Below are 19,118 nucleotides of genomic sequence, written 5' to 3'. Positions count from 1 at the left end.
GCTAATGGATTGAACTTATGCAAGATATTTTTGGATTGAACAAATGCAAAATATTTTTGTGCTCTCTTATGATCATTAGTAGCCTGTTCTTCACCCATGAAGGTGTGCAGTACCTATCTATTGTATTCGTCTGGATCTTGTCACTTTGGAAGAACACCTGCACTGAAATATTATGGGAAAATATAGTATAATATGTCAAAGGATGAAATATACAGGAGTAATGATATGCGGTCAGAACGCTCCGAATATATGCACAACTATTGGTTTCAGAAAATGAATAGATCTGCTCATTGAGAAAGTGCAATATATTCTTAATAATTAACTACACATGATTCATGTATGATGGGATACGTAACTTAATAGTCTTCTATTCTCTTGTATTCCATCTATTGTTTTCTTCTTGTTCTTGTCTCTTTGAAAGTTCACCTGCACAGAAATATTATTGGAAAATATATTAGATGAATATTATGAAGCTAAGTAACTTGGAATTGTCAATCCATTATGTGGTGTGCTTTCTGCATTTACATTCCTATCTTTTATAAGACTTAAGAAAAGAATGATGCAATGTTTGTGAAAATTGCTCATCCTGTATATGTTTTTCATTTATCTTTCTCAGTCATTGTGTAACACTCAAGTTTCAGAGTAAACCTAGTTGGTCTTCTCTCCATTAACAAGAGCTGTAAACTAGTTATAATTACCAGAGTAGAATATTCCCGGCAATTGAGAGATCTATAAATATTCCCTGTTCAAGTATTAGAATAGAGTATCAATGGTTTTGGCTTTTTAACTGTTATGGCTGATCACATTAACTATTAATTATGGGTGAGTTTGAGCTTGCATTTCAACATTATAAATCTACGCATGAAGGTCCTGGGTTTTGCATGTATTAATTTTTTAAAACATGATTTCTAGAGATTATGGTTGAGTGGGTTGGGTCTACCTTCCCAGTGCATACGATAGTTTCATCTCGAAGGGCAAAGGTTATTGCTATTTGAGGCTTATCTCTTTTTGGGGATATTTAGGTGGTGTGTCTGATCTCTTTCAGAGGGAATATCTAGGTTTGAACCCCTATTGGAAAGAGTTATTTGAATCATGAATATTACTGAAGTATTTCTTTACATTGCTTTCTAGGTGCACTCTCTGTAGGTTGCATTAACCTGTTCAATATTTGCCCATTTAGGATTTATGTATAGAGTTAAGATAGAGTGGGACCTTATCTTATATAGCGATTTGCATTTTTCCAAATTACTAGAAATTTGGAAACACAGGCGAGATCATCAATACCAGCAATAAAGTAACTATAACGATACATCAAACCCTGTTTGCAGGTAAAGAAAACTCTTTACAAGGGCCAATTCAAAGTCTCTTTAAAGTAAACAAACTCTGATGCCCTAAGAAAAATTGCTTTCCTGCATTATATAGAATCTCAATCTTCCAGAGTAGTAATATCTGCCATGACTGTTTCATGAAAGTTACCTTGCCCATTAAGCCTAATCCTAATCCCATTTTAACAGCAATTATTTATTCCAGAGTCATTAAAATCATGGACATCAGCAAATCATTCTTAAAAATTTATATCTCCATTTCTCAAGTGATTTCCTTTGCTCGATTAAAAATATTCACTGGGTAATAAAATTTATATCTCCATTTCTCAAGTGATTTCCTTTGCTCGATTAAAAATATTCACTGGTTACCCCTTAACTCTCAGCGGTAAGGATATAACTTGTTTTGCCCATTTTAAAATAACCATTTCTGTAATGCCGTGAAGAATTATTCCTTTGATTGAAGCATGTATGCCGAAAGCAGTGTATCACATTTTCCTCTGACAGATTGTCACCCCTTCCAGAAAAACACCAAGTGCTTTTGCCACTATGCATACATAGGGAGGTAAGTTGTAGTTCTTTATGGCTATTAACAATTGATACTTTCAGACATCAGAAAACTAGTTAGGAGTAAGAAGCAGATTCGCCTTAGGCTGAAGGGAGGCAAAATTCAGGGTAACCACAAGCCACGCTCAGTCTGGTAGCTAGCCCTACCAGAACAGGAGAGGGCTCTCTTTGGGTCACACTCAGGAAAATAAACAATAGGGTCTGAGATGACTCAAAAATGAATACTGATTTTAGGCTAGGTAAATAGATGTGATAGAGGTATTTTGATAAATGACTGAGTTTTCTGGGATGTGGGGGACCAAGGAACAGCATGAGCAGAGAATTTAACTCAAAGACGCAGATTATTTCGTGAGGAAAGACAGGCGGAAAGTCTAGCAATTAGATTCGAAATAACATGAAGTGGAGAGATTGTTTAAGAGTGTGAAAAGGGCATAAATACATGAATCCTTTTCAACAGAAGAAAACATAGAACGTGAAAACTATCCCAAGGCAGAGCAACACACTGAATTCTATCTTTTTACTTAGAAAGATTTCACTGGAAACGAATATGACTGAAAATATGAAACATAATGAAATACATATGAAACATAAAGAAGATACATTTGATAAACTCACGCCACAGGGATCTCATGAACCAAAGGTGCAATCTTTCATTAATTCTCTGTCAAAATGTACAGTGAGTGACTGGGTTTCTCTCCCACAGTGTCCCATAAATTCCAACTCTTTAGAAAATGACTCTCAATACAATAAATAAGCTTTGCCATGAGAAGGTTGATCAGCAGTTACATTTAATTTTCTATGAAGACTAATTAGAAAAAAACAAATATGAGCATAGATTTTGTGGGTGGTTGTTCGCCTTCATTTGGCCACTTAGATAGAAGCCAAAAATGCTTTTTAAACTTTGCCTTTAATGCCGAGAAAAATGTATTGTAAATGAGCGGGCCCACTTGGAGAAAATTGCGAATCGAACTTTTGCGAAGCGGGAGCGATTTTGGCCTTTGGGTCTCTGTGCGCTGCGCCAAAAATTGTATGCGTCGCGCTACTTTGGAGTTGGTTTTGAGGCACTTTCTGAAGTCAAAATTGAGCCTAAGTGTGCTTGTTGGAAATCCCTACCTGTCTACTCTCTAACCCAAGTGGAATTTCTGAATTTGGTGCCCATTTGCCCCTCCAAAACTACAATCTCCCAAGGCTGCTTCATGTGTGTCAAAATAGGGGCAGAGAGGTCATTTTTTGGGTGTTTTTGACCTAATGAGGACTCAAAGCTGGCTCAAACTTCATGGCCATGCACCAACAGTCATGATTTTCCATGGAAAATCCAAAATGCAAACCTTTTGTCATTTGGAGCTCCCTATTGTAAGTGCGCGCTAGGTGGTGCGGCGCACAGGGAGAAAAACCCTGTTTTTTGCACAAAAATTTCCAAGAACACCAAAAATGCCCCAAATTTCTTGAAATTTGGGATGGAGCTTCCTTATCAAGTGTTATGCTGGGCCAAAGAGGCTTTGGCCAATATCTGAAGTCGATCGAGCTCCCTTTGCCTCTTTTGCTTCTTGATTGCCTTCCTCAATTTCGCCTTCAAATTCCTGATTCGGGCCTTGCACACTTTGTTTCGCGCCATGTAGTGGAAAGCCATGTGTCTCAGCAATGCATGGTCCTTGTCGGACTTGTCCAACAACCTCTCTAAGTGCATGTTAACTCTCTTGAGATTGGCCTCCCGATCCTCATTAATCTCTTGCTCCAATGACGTGAGCTCAACTCTTCTCCTTTGTGCAGCTTGGCGATGCTCACGAATGTTTTGTAGCTCCATGATCGCTTGTTGATCCTCCAGCTATTTGTTCCTCTGCTCCAGATATTTCATGTTCCATTTGGCTCTTTCCAAATCAAGGGACAAGGCTTGAATCTCTGCTTGCTGCTCCTAGATGATCTCTTTAAGCTGTGCACTTGTCGGATCTGTATCTGTATCATCATCATGAAGGAGAACGAATTCGATCTCTCGTTCACTTGATGGCTCACCTGAAGGCCCCTCATCCTACATTGGCTCTTTGCCTTTGTCCTGTTCCTGTGATGCTGATGGAGGAAGCGAGGCCCCTTCCACCCCGGGTGGAGATAACACTTGCTTTGCTGCTGCAGACAAATGTCTGGTGCCTTTCTGATATGTGATGAAAACCGACACACTAGCAGTCTCATGGCACTCATACCGATGAGAAGGTTCACCCTCATGCTTCACCTCTGTTACTCTCCGTGAAGCTCTGAAGAAATCACGCGAGATGAAATCATCCCAAGTGATGCCCTGCAATCCAAGCTGATGAACCACCAAAATCTTGATAAGAACAAAATGATAGACACTGTTAAGTTGCTGCTGAGGTGTTTTGCGTTGTATAAAGGTGGTCATCTTCAATATGTTTCGGCAAATGAAATACGAAATGTTCATCATCCGTACCCTAGTGAAATGCATGAGCAACTTGATGTGGTAAGCATAAAGACGAGAGAACCGTCCTTCACAGTTGAAATATTTCATGATCAATCTCCTTAGTGGAGCATATTCATCCTTTAGATATCGGAACGGGAACACTCTCTTGAGATGCCTTAAGAAACTGGTTTTGATGTATGGCTCATAATGCTGTCGGTCAATCTTCTTTTTCTTGTGCCATGGTTCACCAATGTTCGGTATACCGGTTGCCAATGAGACGGATTCTGGTGCAAGTGTGAAGGTGACACCAGCCAAGATAGCTTGATCTCCGTGCAAATGCAGCACAAAAAGACGAGCCAACTCATGATGAAATTGGACACTAGCTACTTTTTGACAAAACTCATAACATGATTGATGCTAAAAACATGACATAGCAAGAGGACAAGCCTGCAATTCTGTAAGGGTGGTCAGTTCCTCTCTCACATGTCTGCCACTTTTATGAGGCATCCGGGGTGCCTGTTCCTCCAAGGGAGAGTCACCGGTTCCTCTCTCACATGTCTGGCACTTTTATGAGGCCTCCAGGGTGCCTGTAGTCTGATGAATGCTCAGATGCCATGACTGCTATACAAAATACCCTGAAGACAAGATGACTGCTGTGTATGAACTGTGCTTGAACTACCTTTTTTGATGTGTTGAAATCTGCCAACAAGGGGAAAATGCAATAAGGGATTGTTAGGAAGGGGAATAATATGAAGGGATTAGGGACTATGAGGAGGGATTTTATTTAGGGAGTAGGGGGTTTAGGAGTTTTGATATAGGGTAGGGTTTGGGGTGTTAGGAAAATTTATATGGGGTAGGGTTTGGGGTTTTACCTTTGACAAATGTGCGGAGGGGATAGGGAATAGGATTTTAGTAGCATTTTAGGATAGGGAGAAATGGAAAAAGTGGAATAGGGAAGAAGGGAATGAGGGCAAGAAGGAAAAATGAAATGGGGGAAGAACCTTGGCACCAACACAATGATTTTGTAACCCTAACAGCATTTGCTTTGATGATTTTAAGTGGTAGGGTTTAAGAGTTTTTGTGCAACCATAAGCCGCCATTTACTATCATCATACTAACATAAAAATGGATGAAACACTGAGAGATTGACCCCACCTGGAAAATTCAAGGGATTGAAGGCGATTGGTTGCAAATTCTGAGAAAAATCGGGCTTCTGTGTATATGCGCCGCGCCAAGAACCCAGTGCGCCGCGCTCTCTGTGTGCATCATGCCCGTTCAAATTAACACTGGGCGGATATCCCCAGTGCACCGCGCGCTCTATGTGCACCGCGCTACTCCACCTGTGTGCCGTGCTCCAATTCTTAACACAGTCACGGCCTTTCCAAACGACAATTTGCTCTCCAACCTCCAAATTCAACTTTGCAATAAGATTTCTTGAATGTAACTTGACACAAATGATTTATATAACTTGGAGAAATATGTTGCAAGAGTTGGATTTGATTTTTTCTTCCTCCAAAACCCATTTTGTAATGTTTTCACTTTGACACTTTTTCACAATTAATACAACTCTGCTTTTCACACTTCCTTTTGATTTCTTTGACTAAAATGATGAAATTTTTTGGCGATTTTTTGCAGGGGTAGCCGACATGGAATTTGGCTAAGGAGACCAGGGCTGCGCTTGGAGAAATCCACTGAGAAACTTTTAATTTTTTTTACAAATGACAAACTGTTGACTTTTCTTCAAAACAGAGTTTTGAAGAACAATCGTATTCTATCAACATGACGATGAAAATCTTTGAATCACAACTTTATAAGAGCCTCCCTCTGGCCTTGCTGGCTTTATTGGACCTTGTTTGAAGACCAAATGACCAATCCCTAGACTTAATGACCAAGTTGACTCTTTGCTTATCAAATGATAAAAACAAGACTGTAAATGATTTCAAGACTATCTTAATGAATTTTAATAAAGAGAGCTGAGCCAGTGGGACATGGCATAAGGGATAAATGAGTGACCAGGTCCTTCCGTCAGATTATGGCATGCCCCTAGCGGAATGCAGCTGAGTGAATGGAGCGAGACACATAAAAATGAGATGATGAAAGAGTTTTGATCTCTGATGGAGGACTGACAAGACTAACTCTAACAGACACCTCATACTACTCTCAAATTCTGACACTGAGATCATCTTTTTACGGTTATTTGGGAACACCGTGAACATGTAATTTTGTGAAATATGGGTCTTGAAGGGGTGCTAAGCTTGAAAAAAGTCCTCACAAATTCTTTACACCCTCATATACCTTTTCCCACCTTCAGGACACCTTTCCTACCCTCAGGATGCCCTCAGACCCAATCCTATAACAAAATAGGGTAGTCTTGTAGCACCTTGTAGCAGTGCTTTATCATTGTCTAAACTGGGCCAGATTTGCTTTAAGACCTTGATTTTTGCATTTTGGGATTAAATAATTACCTCCATGCTTTGAATCCATGATTAGGGAAGACCAAGGACCACTTTAGACCCATCCTTCCTTCACTGCAAGTACAAAACAACAATTAGAATTAGTAGACAAATTTCCACATTTGAATCACAAAGATTGTTCTTTTGTGAAATGTGTAAAGACTCTGTTATTGAAGATAAATTATCTTGAACTCAATGATAAGAAGGGAAACTCTTCAATGCAAGTAGATTAGACCTAGATTTTAAAATTATGTCCTTATATTTTCTAGTCATACTCTTTAGATCAAGTTTTCTTTTTTCAAGAAAATTTTCACATTTTGCAAGTAGAGTAATGAGTTACATTTTGAAAGTAGAATATTGATTTAATTTTTTCAAGTAGAATAGAATGGTTCATTTATACAATTCCTAGAGTCTTTCCCTTCCTTTAATTTTTGTTATCCTTTACATTTGATGAATGGCACTTTCATTTCTGCAATTAGGATGATGTTTACCTTCCTGCAATTAGAGTAGACTCGTGTCGTTTCATGCAAGTTCACTTTCTAATCTATTTGGAGGGGTGGTCTATGCATAACTTGATTTGATTCAATGATTGAAGGTGAAATGAGTAGAGCTTGACCTACTGTGCATATAGCATTGTCACCTCTAAGTTTGTATGAACCCTGGGTTGATAATTTAAGTTGTTAGCCTTGGGAGTTGCAACATTCTTGTCCCAATACTGGGGCTCATCACTTTTTTGCGTCATTGTCGGGGAGGTGTCCAAGTAGGTGTTTTTTCTATTTAGAAGTTTCTTATTTTTTCTATTTTGGATTAGTGCTATTAATTTGAAAACTTCAAAAAAAGAAAAACAAAAACAAGAGCTAGTTCTTTCATGCCTCGTAGGAGTAGGGATAATCAAGGGAAATTCCTACCAAAAACCCCCACCCTTCAAGCAACCAACCATCATTCTTCTTTGGTAGTTGTGAACTTCCTTTGGGTGAGAAACCTGAAACCTTTGAAAAACCCCTAGGGGAGGAGGATCCTATATCACCTATCCAAGACATGGCTGAAAATAGACAAAATGAGTTCTTTCCCATCTGAGAGACTAATGGGGAGGCCAGGATGAAGAATATTAGCCCTACTTCCCTTCCACACTTCCATGGACTAACTTTTGAGGACCCTAACACGTTCATGTTTGAGTTTGTTGTTGTGTATAGGACCTATGACTATACCTTTGGTGAACAAAAGCTAAAGTTGTTTCCATCCGCCCTAAAAGATGCATCCATGTGCTAGTTTATGGGCTTACCTAGAGGCAACATCACTACCTGGGAACAAATGTGGCAAGCCTTTAATGAGAAGTATAGGGATTATTGTAGTTCCAAAGAGACAAAAGAGGAAATCTTTAGGATGACCCTAGGACCAAATGAATCCTTATAGGACTATGCCGAAAGGTTCCAACTCAACTATAGAAGGGATAACTGTACACTTGAACCTGAGTCACTGAAAGTAGTACTTCTCTGAGGGATCAGGGAGGATGTACTGGAGACCTTCAATATGCTATCTGGAGGAGAAATTTACCAGTTTACCTATGATGACATCAAGACAATATTCAAGAACCATTCTAGGGCTGCTAGGAAAAAGGGAAGGTCCAGCCAAAGCTTGACTAACTCCTCTTCCTCAACCTCAACCATCAAACATGAGATAGGGAGCATGTTGGAGGACTTAAAAAATGAAATGTTGCATATTTTTTCCCTACAGATGGACACTATGTAGATTAAAAGGAAGAAAGAGGAAGTAGAAAGGGAACTAGATATATTTTTCCCTATATGCACTAAGAGGCATCCCAAAATTGAATGTCCACTAAACAACATAGAAATATTTTTTGTATGTGAGGAAAACCATGCAATAGAAAAATTTCCCTCCCTTTTAGGCCTAAAAGTTGTATACCAAGGGGCAGAAAATGGGTTGGAGAAACTCTGCTTCATCAACTAGAGGAAGCCCCGAGGCCCTAATCCATATCAATAAGGCATGCAAGGTGCAAAATATCCTCCTTATAATCGAAATCATAATGTACCTTTACAACCTCAGTACCCTTCAACACGTACATCATGTTCTATAATGTATCCTTCATCCTATGCTCCAAAATGTCCTCCTCAGCCTATCAACCCTCCTTTCTAGCCATATACACCTCAACCCCCTGAATGGGGTAACCCTTCACAAGGATGGAGACCACAGGAAGCCCAACCTCCTACCTTAATTCCTCCTCCTCCACCTTAGCCACAATTACCTCACAAAAACCCACCTAAGAAACCTCAAACTCCTTCCCAACCTAATCCAAACTTGAACTATAAGAAGGTACAACATGTTTATGGTGGGGAGATATCCTATCCTGATTATGTTGTGGAAATCAAAGAGATTAACCTTCAGTATGGGAAGGTACTTCCAAATGCTCATCCACTTTCTCCACTTGAATAACTTTAAGAAGAGAAGGAAGATATTACCCCTCAAGACAATGCACCTCCCTATCCTGAAAGTTTGGTCCAACCTAAACAATGCACCCCAAAAGAGGTTGAACTTCTGGGAGAACTAAATAATTTATGTGTCAAAATACTGATTCTCTAGGCCATCAATGATATCCCCATCTATAACAATATTATCAAAGAAGAATGCTTCAAGAGGCCTGGGAGAAGAAGAGATACCCCCACCATCAATGTTGTTTGTTAGTTGTCAGATCTAATGCTTGGGAGGGTGATCTCCGCAAAGTACTTGGATCCTGGCAGAGCAGTATTCGATGTGTACATTGATATAATTATGGTCCATAATACCTTGATTGACCTTGGGGCTGCAATAAATGTCATGAATAAAGAAACCATGTTCAAGCTCAACCTCCAAGGAGCTTTGAGGAAAACCACCACAATACTGTAGCTTGCAGATAGGTCCATAATATCCCCTGAAGGAGTTATTGAGGATGTGATGGTCTCCACCAACTCCTAGGAGTTTCCCACAAATTTACTTGTCTTGCAGCCCAGAGCCAAGTTTAATGATTACCCTCTTATCCTAGGAAGATCTTGGTTGGCCACTGTTGATGCCTACATTAGTAGCAGGCCTAGGAACATGACCATCAAGAATGGGCATCTCTCAAAGCAGCTTGTACTGTATCCCCCTGCCCTAACTTCTAATAAGTATGACTTTCCCTTGTGGATAGAGGATGAGGAAGAACAATAATTTTATTACACATCCCTCTACCCAATTTGTACTCTAGACATTGTTGTAGGAGATAGGCAACTTGATGAAGATGACCCTATTCACCATATCTTATAGATTCAACCTCCCACTTCCATTCCAATTGTTGAACTGATGGAAGAATATTTGGAACAATTTGAGTGAAATCCATGGATTGATCAATGCTATATCAACCTTAATCTAGATCACGCCAAAATTATGGAAATTAGCCCATCCAAAACTCTAAAGATCAACCCCTCTCTCGCACCTGAGCCAGAAAAGCAATTATGCACTATGCTAAGGCAACACCTTGATGATTTTTCTTGGGACAACAAGGAAATGAAAGGTGTGCATCCATAAATTTGTACTCACCATATTTACATCAAGGAAGGATGCAAACCTGTGCACCAACCCCATAGGAGGATGAATCTCTCCCTTGAGGACATTGTAAAAGAAGAACTGCAAAAACTGTTGGATGGAGGATTCATATATCCCATCTCAAATAGTGAGTGGGTGTCCCCTATTTTTATAGTCCCCAAGAAGAATGGGAAGTGGAGGAGTTTTTTTTATTATAGGGAGCTTAAAAAGGACATAAAGAAGGGCCATTTCCCTCTTCCTTTCATTGACCAACTCTTAGATGACCTTGCAGGGAAGAGATTATTTTCCTTCGTAGATGGATTTAGTGGGTACAACCATATACAGATCATCCTTGAGGAGCAAGACAAGACCAAATTCACATCTCCTTGGGGTATCTTGCATATAGAGTCTATTAACACGGAAAAATCATACACACATTTTTATAATCCCGATGGCACCCAAATTCATCCAGCAGAGCGTACAGGTGAAGAATTTCCAGCTAGAAACATCATGAAACAGGAAAATAAAAAATTATCCAAATGTTTCAATTATAAATTCTACTTGTGCAGGCCATCCAAAGGAAAAAATTAACGACTGTGCTTCTTTTCCTTCGATAGCCACATGTTCAAGCAAAAATCTGAGTCAACGATCCGAGACCACTTCACAGACTTGGAAGAGGGGATTCCCCAACATGTACCTGTCAAGGATAGTCGACTTGGAGATATGCAGCCCCCAAGGGATCCTCTTGTCCTACTCATAAGTCATTTTCTCATTAAGGAACCAAGAGAGGGAAGAGGAATTTAAAATTCTATATAAACAAGCCATTGGAAAACCAAAAATAAGAGGAAGTAGAGCATTGTTATGCTAGCAAAATTTCTCCTCAACAATCCAACATTCTAGTGGGAAGAGGATTTCACCATTGAGAGAGTCTTCATACTTATTTGAGAGAGAGGATAAGCTTGCAAGAAGATTTAGGAAATTAGCCTCCTTGTTGAGTGTTTTGAGCACTATTACTCAAATCATTATCTTCAAGTTTTTAGTATTCATCTATTGTATCTCTTCTACATTCAGCAGTCAATAAAGGGAGCCCTTTTCCATTACTTTGTTGACATGTTTACTTCATCAAGCATTGTTTATGTGTTTATTTCTTAGTTTTTAGTTTATGTTTATGTATGCATTATTTTCACCATTTACAGTGCTTTGTTTACTCATGTTTGTCCACTAACAACAACCAATTATATTTGTATGTTCTTTGCAGGGAACAACCAACTATAAGGAAGGTGTTTTGGTACCCCATAGAAACAAACACACCAATACAGATTTGGCGACTTCGCTAGTTTCCTTTCTTTAACCTAAATGTTGTTTTGGCATGACCTTCTCTTTGCATTATCACTCTACTATGTGTTTATCACCTCTCTAGAACTTTTGCAGGAGCTATTAGACCTATTTTCGTCCAAGAAGCTTAACCATTAACTCTTTTTCGTTGTCTACATAACTTCTATTCAAAAAAATGTGCAAGCATGTTTGTGTAGAGGAAAACCCATGCAGTTTACAGAGAGCACAAAAAACCATTGTAATTTTTCTTTCCTAGGTGATTGGCAACCTTTAGTGAATTGCCTTCACCTTTGCAATTTTTTTCCAATTAGTTCAGATTGCCTAGTTTCTTTACTAATCACTATTAGTAGAGTAATTACATAATATTTTCTTTTTATTTTCATTTCTCACATAGCTTAATTAAGGGGAAAAGTAAGTGGCCACATTCCACATATATTTTTCAATTTATTTTTCTATTTTTCACAAGTCACATAGCTTAATTAGTAAAGGAGTAAGTGGCCCATTATCCACATATCTTGTTACTAACAAAAGCATTTTTATTTCATTATTTTTTGGGACTAAGACCAAGTGTTACTACAGAAAGTAAGTAATATTTGCTTCCCTTGCGTCTTTTAGATGAACTTGGGCTTGCATATGAAAGCTTTCTTAAAGCACTTGAGTTTTCCATCTCCCTTTAGGCACACATAGTGTAACAGGAAAAGAGTAAGTGATCCATTATCCACACATTATTTCTCTTTCATTCAAGGAATAATGAAAACTTAATGTAATTAGAGGGTATTATAAAGGATCATCGAATATCCACATCTTATCACACTTTTTATGTTCACTTTTTCCATTTGCACACACATTACATGTCACACACTAAGATTCTATAAGCTTTGTACAAAAGGACATCTAGTTTCTAGATATTTTTGTACTAAGTTTATTTGGGCTTACAATATCACACCATAAGTGAAGCAAGACTCCTAAAAGAAGCCATAACTTGAACCAACTAAATTTCTTCACAGGGGCCACAAAATAATTTATAGTTCAGGTTAAGACCATTAGGGGTAGGCATCCCATAAACCGCCATGGTCATGTTACATATTTGAAACATAGAAGTTGAATTTTAGGGTGCTTCAAATCCTTCATCATGCCACATAAAAGGCTACCTGAGCACATCAAATATATGATTTAGAGGGGGTTCGTCTTAGGTCCAATTCTGTGGTACTATTCAGGGCTACCTAGCTCGTCTAGTGCTCGGTATTGGTAACTAAATACCAAGAAGTGAAAGACTCAAATGCTCACATGGGATGGAGGTATCTTAGTGGAAAAAATTAGGGCATCCTTTCCCTATAGGTGGAGGTTCCGGCAACAATAAAGCCTCATCGTTAACTTGGTTGATTCTTTGGCTGCTAGAAAGAATTGCCTGTTATCTGGGGACGTTGCCCTAGCACCCATCAAGAGATATATCCACAAGGCCCACTTACTTTGAGAGTCGTAAGGATGAATAGGTCTTCATAGGATCTTTTATAATATATAAAAATAAATGAAAACTATCTTTTGTTTGATTGATCACATAACATAAATTAAAGGGAAAGTAATCATCTTATTTTTTCGCTTTGATTTATGTATGTGATTTACTTGCTTTGATACTTATCTCCTCCCCTCATCACACAAAGTATCATACACTCTACTTGAAACCATAGGGGACCCCAAGACTCCTCGTCACTCTAGGTGTTTTCAAAACCTCCCCCCATTATTGAGAGGTGTGCCAGGTCGCTCACTATTTAGGCATAGAAGATACCACACAACCACCATTATAGGATCATTCTTTCTTGGTGCAACTTTCATTGGGACCCCTCCTCGTCAAAACATTCCTTTCATTACCCCTCAATGGATTCCACACGCTACCCCTTAGGGGACCCCTCATGCTACCACTCAGAGGAGCCCACACAACAATCCTCTTAAGAGTCCATGTGGTTCCTACCAGGGCAACCACTCTCATCATGGAACCCCTTTACATATAGTTGTTCAAAATCATATTTTGATGGAAAACAACTTCCAAGTACCATATTTAGCTTCCTTAAATCTCCCTGATTTAAGTTATTTAACCAACAACCCTATTGCACATGGCCAAAATTGGCCATCCATTCTAGCCAAGGTACCTTTAGATGTGCCTAAATTAGAATGGAAACAAGGATAAGATCTAGGAAACCATGTTATGAACTTTCACCTTTGGTGTTCATCCAAAAGTATCACAAAGAAACCATTTGCCTCCTACTATTTCAATGCACCCTAATAGGGGTTGTAGAAAAATGGTACACATGACAACTCTCTAGATCTCATGGGAACTTCGGTTCTCTAGCCACAACATTTCTCACATTTTTTAAGCTCCCTGTCATCTAAGACTCGAGACTGAAACTTATAACTCATTTCAAACAAACATCTGCTATGCACATATCAGACCATATCCATGAATGGCGGAAACATCGTAGCTTGTGCAAAGTTCACATGGAAGAAAAACTCCTCCTCGACTTGTTTTTGAGATCCCTCACCTTAGAAATCTCAAAATATGTGGCAAATTCTTCACCACAAAATGAGGAAGAGGCTATCAACAAATCTCAACAAGTACAACTCATATACACACAATCTAGATACCTATACCATGTCCTTCCAAATGCACCTTGCCTATAAACTTTTAAACCAGAGTTACCAGGCACATCTAATGTTCCAGATGGGTTGATTGGGACCATGGCCCAAAATGTACCAGGAAACACCTTCCAATACTCTATAAATACGTATAGCAGCTAACAATTTGGTGCCCCACTTGCAACACCACAACCACAAAACACAGGATATTACCCCTGTCAACCTACACCTATGCATAATCCTGCTATACAAGTCAATCCTCCCACATAGGGTGGAAAAAACCCTCCCATGCAGGGTGGCTTATATCCTCCCACACAGGAAAATATGTACCCCCATAGGAATGCAAAAGGGGTTTCCACTTCCTAGAATGCATATGCCAACTAAAGACGAGCGAGTCTATATTTCCCTTTTTTAGCACTTCAATAGAATAAACCACCATCACAGGCTAATGCAGGGGTTAATTTTGTACAACCTTCTCTCCCCCAATAGAAACAAACATTTGAATAGCCAAATAGGACTAACCCACCTAACACTTCTAAGAAAAAATAAAGAACAAGCCAAAGGTAGAATCTAGACGGGGGCCAATAATCAACAACAACACCTGAGGGCACTGGCTGGGGGCAACCCCAAATGGAATCCAAACCAGGGACAAACCAATAATAGCCCACAAAGGAAAAACAAGAACCCTAGTGTACAGAATAATCATGTTTGTGCCATATTTGTGGAATATAGTCATTACACATCCTTACCCTCAACTTCCTGAGTTGAAGAGGATGAAAGATACTAGGGGAAAGGGGGAAAAACCAACAAACTGCAGTAATGCGTAACCATTTCCCCCATCAAGGAGTGGTACATACTTAGCAGGAACACTCCCAGGAACAATATCAGAATCCTCCTGGTGGAAGTTTTCAAAATTCCTTAAGTCGTGACATTTACATGACACAGGAAGACATTCTCCTATAGACGTAGAACCATGATTACGAAACTCCACCAAAAACCAACCCTTCCACCTCGACCACTGCAACACCTACAACACCTTTGACAATCCCTTGACATCCTATAGAACCCATCCCAAAAATGGTCAAAGGGCCTTTATGGCGAACGAGACATAACTCAAAGGCTGCTCACAACTACAACATAGTCGATGACTTAGCTCAATCTCCATCCTTTATGTTGGCATTGGAAGTCTTTCAAATATGCCCAAGCCAATGGAAAGCCTTACTTTACGCATTAGGCGTAATTGACCCTACCAATTCTCATTTAATGGATTTTGACTTGGATAACACTACCTTGCGTAGTCCATTGATAGTCGCCTTCCAAATTCCAATAACAATCTAGAATCATTAGAGAACTTTTTAGGTATAAAATGGGCCTCCTAAGAAAAATGTACAACCAAAATAAAATTTATAAGAACCAATATGATTCAAGATGATGTCAACCATGGGGGACGATTCACCATTTTTGGGGTAAAAAAGTAAAAAGATTAAAAAATAATAAAATAATAAAACTATATTTTCAACTTGTATTTTCAAATTATCTCCCTAATGTTTCACTCAAATTTCAAGAGAAATTTCTCGTTGGATGCAAAATTTAATTCCTCATCCAAGGAGTACCCATGTTGCATACTTTCGATGGACCCTGCTACATGAAAAATGAGAAATACATGAAAAAACATGATTGCAATCACGTTTTTCATGTATTTCTCATTTTTCATGTAGCAGGGTCCATCGAAAGTATGCAACATGGGTACTCCTTAGATGAGAAATCAAATTATGCATCCAACGAGTGTTCCCACTCAAAATTTGAGTAAACCCATAGGGAGATAAGTTGAAAATATGAGTTGAAAAAGTAGTTTTTTCTTTTTTTCCTCTAAAATTTGATGATGTAATCTAATCTTATTTTATTATTTTCACTATTATTTTATAATTTCCTTAGGAGGCCCATTTTAGACCTCAAAAATCCCCTAATGATCAACATCCACCATTGCATAATTGATGAAGGAGAATCTACATGTATTATGTCCAAAATAGTTTAGCAAAAACTTGGATCTCCTAAACTCAAACCATCTAACATCACTCTCAGAGCATATGACAAGAACTCTTCTATCCTAGTAGGCCTATTCCAAGACATGCTGGTGGGAATTGCTGGTAAAACTGTGCTCATTGACATAGAAGTCCTAGATGCACAGTTGGATTACAATATCCTTCTTGGCTGAAGTTACATGTATGCAATGACTACAGTGGAATCTTTTGTTCAGGATAATGATGTTCCCTCATGATGGGAAAATTGTTACGATTGACCAACTCACATACTATGAGAAGAATATATCTACCACCCCTGATGGTGTGCTACCTTTCGTAGGATATTCCCCTGAGTTGATCACAACCTTCACTGAATTTGAACTTGGACAATTTAAACCATCAACACTCCTCGATACATACCCTGGAGACCCCCCTTTGCTGGAGGCCATTCTTGTAGCCACAAGAGCCTCGATGTGCATGATGAGTTCATCAAACACCCCCCAGAGTTAGGAACCAGTTCCAGACACCACTAGTGTTGCAACTACTGATTCTATGTTCCTACCATATACTATCACCCAAACACCCTTCTTATACCCTCCACCTGGTTTTGTCTCACACCAGGTCGTGACAACACTCGCATTGCCAAATATGGCTATCGCAATACCAGTATGGTATTTGGCTCCCTATGCCATATCGACAAACTCATATATCACCTCAATAGGCATCATTCCTATAGTTCCTCCTCAGGAAACCACCCCAAAATGAGTAACGCCTGCATCAACACCAGCTAGTGCTAGCAAGAGAGATAAACAAAAAGGTAAGAAGGGAGAAGCCTCAAACTATTCCTCATCCAGGGTACCTCCACCCTATGCTTTTCATGAAGTAGTTGGGCACCCTACCAATATGTGTCCCAAGTTAGAGGAGTTCAAAGCTCTTTTGCATGCCCCAAAAATGCCAGTGACCCACCTGCACCCACCGAAGAGAAGACCACACCAACACACAATAAGGCATTGATCACTAACAATGCATATGCTATATGCATAGAGTATGAGATTTACACTCATCATTTCCCAAAAATCCCTCAATATCGAGATGCATTGAGTGCACTCGCTCAAGCCAATATTGTGGATCCATCACTTCCCGCCATGGCAGTGGTATATGATGGATCTAAAATCATTATTTGTGTTTCTTAGGAAGAAACTTCATTCTCATATTGCCCTCACACCCATGGTCACACAACCTCCCACCATACGAGGAGGCAACTAGAATTAGTGACATCGCAACCTACCTCCACATGTGCCTTATGTGATGAACCAGAACATCTGGTTAACTAGTGTCTCGAGTTGCAAGAACTTAGAAAATGGTACCTGACCCCTCAAGTTTTCCCTAACAATCGAATCAGGAACAAACACCATTGTTGCCACATTTATAAGGGAAACCATCCTACTCGGTTTTTCCCAACCCTTCCTTGATTCTGTGAAAAACTGGATTTTATGTGTTAATACATTGCTGAGAACTTGACATCTATCCAAGTAGATACCTAATCTTAGGATAACGCCATGCCAGTAAGGGACAATGGATCCAGAACCATATTTTCCATGTCTAAGGAAAAATCACCACGCGTAGTTCATCCAAACACCCATCACCATGTTCCCCCTACCTTGTTGGGTTGTGTTATATTCTTTCCATGACTAGCCGACGTAGTTAATCAGGGGGTTAGAAGGGGGGCAGAGTCTCGCCTTCGTTACGCCGATTGCATAGTGGAGGGAGTCACAAGGGGTTTGAGGGGTGCAGGTAACCCCATTCTATGGGGTCTAGGGCTGTGTCTCAGAAAATTTTGGTTTTGGACCCCATATTAGGTTGGGCGGACCTACTTATGGTTTTGTACATGTTTTTCGCACATGGTTTTGGACGCGATGGTTTTCAATCCATGGTATTGGATGCTTTAGCATGTATAAATATGTATTGTAACATTGAAAGGAAAATAATGAAAGATCAAGCTGGTAGTCCTGGTTTTGGGATCCAGGGGAAATCTCTATGTATATGTGTTTTATGTGTTATGTTCTCGCATTTTTTTATTTTATGTGTTTTAGAATTCGTATGCAAGTAATTTTTGTACGGGGTTAAAGCTTGCATTTGGTATCATAACTGTTTTGGCTTCAAGGGGATGCCTTTGTTGCTGAGGGGTTTCACTCGGGCCTATGGTAGACCCTGTTTAGTGGGAGATATGTGAGATCGATTCTGGTGGTGAAAGAAGATGGCGAGCAGTGGAAAGATATAGATTAAGAAATTTAATGGTTAGAGTTTTGAGTTGTGGAAACTCAATATGGAGGATCTGTTGGTGGATAAAGATCAGTGGATCATGGTAGATCCAGGTACTAAACCAACGAGAGTCTCCAATAAAGAATGGAAAAGGTTGGATCTGAAGGCAAAGAGCACAATACAATTGTGTGTCTCAGATTCAGTATTGCTGAATGTGTTAGGGGAAGCTACGACGAAGGCTTTGTGGGACAAGTTAGGGACTTTGTACCAATCTAGGTCTCTATTGAATAAACTGTTCCTGCGGAAAAAGCTATATAACCTGAGGATGAAAGATGGAGACTCGGTGACAGAGCATCTGAACGCCTTTAATACTGTGGTAAGTTAGTTATTATCTATTGATATTAAAATTTCAGATGAAGATAAGTGCATCATTTTGTTGTGTTCTCTACTAGATTCATGGGATAGTGTGGTTATTGTAATAGGTAGCAATACAACTGCCTTGCAGTTTGATGAAATAGTCTCATCCTTGCTGACGGAGGAGATGAGACGGAAAATATGGAGAGGC

Source organism: Pinus tabuliformis, chromosome 7 (assembly GCF_031772625.1).
Source record: "Pinus tabuliformis cultivar Carrire ecotype Pingquan chromosome 7, CPIR1, whole genome shotgun sequence".
NCBI classification, from domain to species: domain Eukaryota; kingdom Viridiplantae; phylum Streptophyta; class Pinopsida; order Pinales; family Pinaceae; genus Pinus; species Pinus tabuliformis.
Note: the sequence above shows the minus strand (reverse complement) of the source record.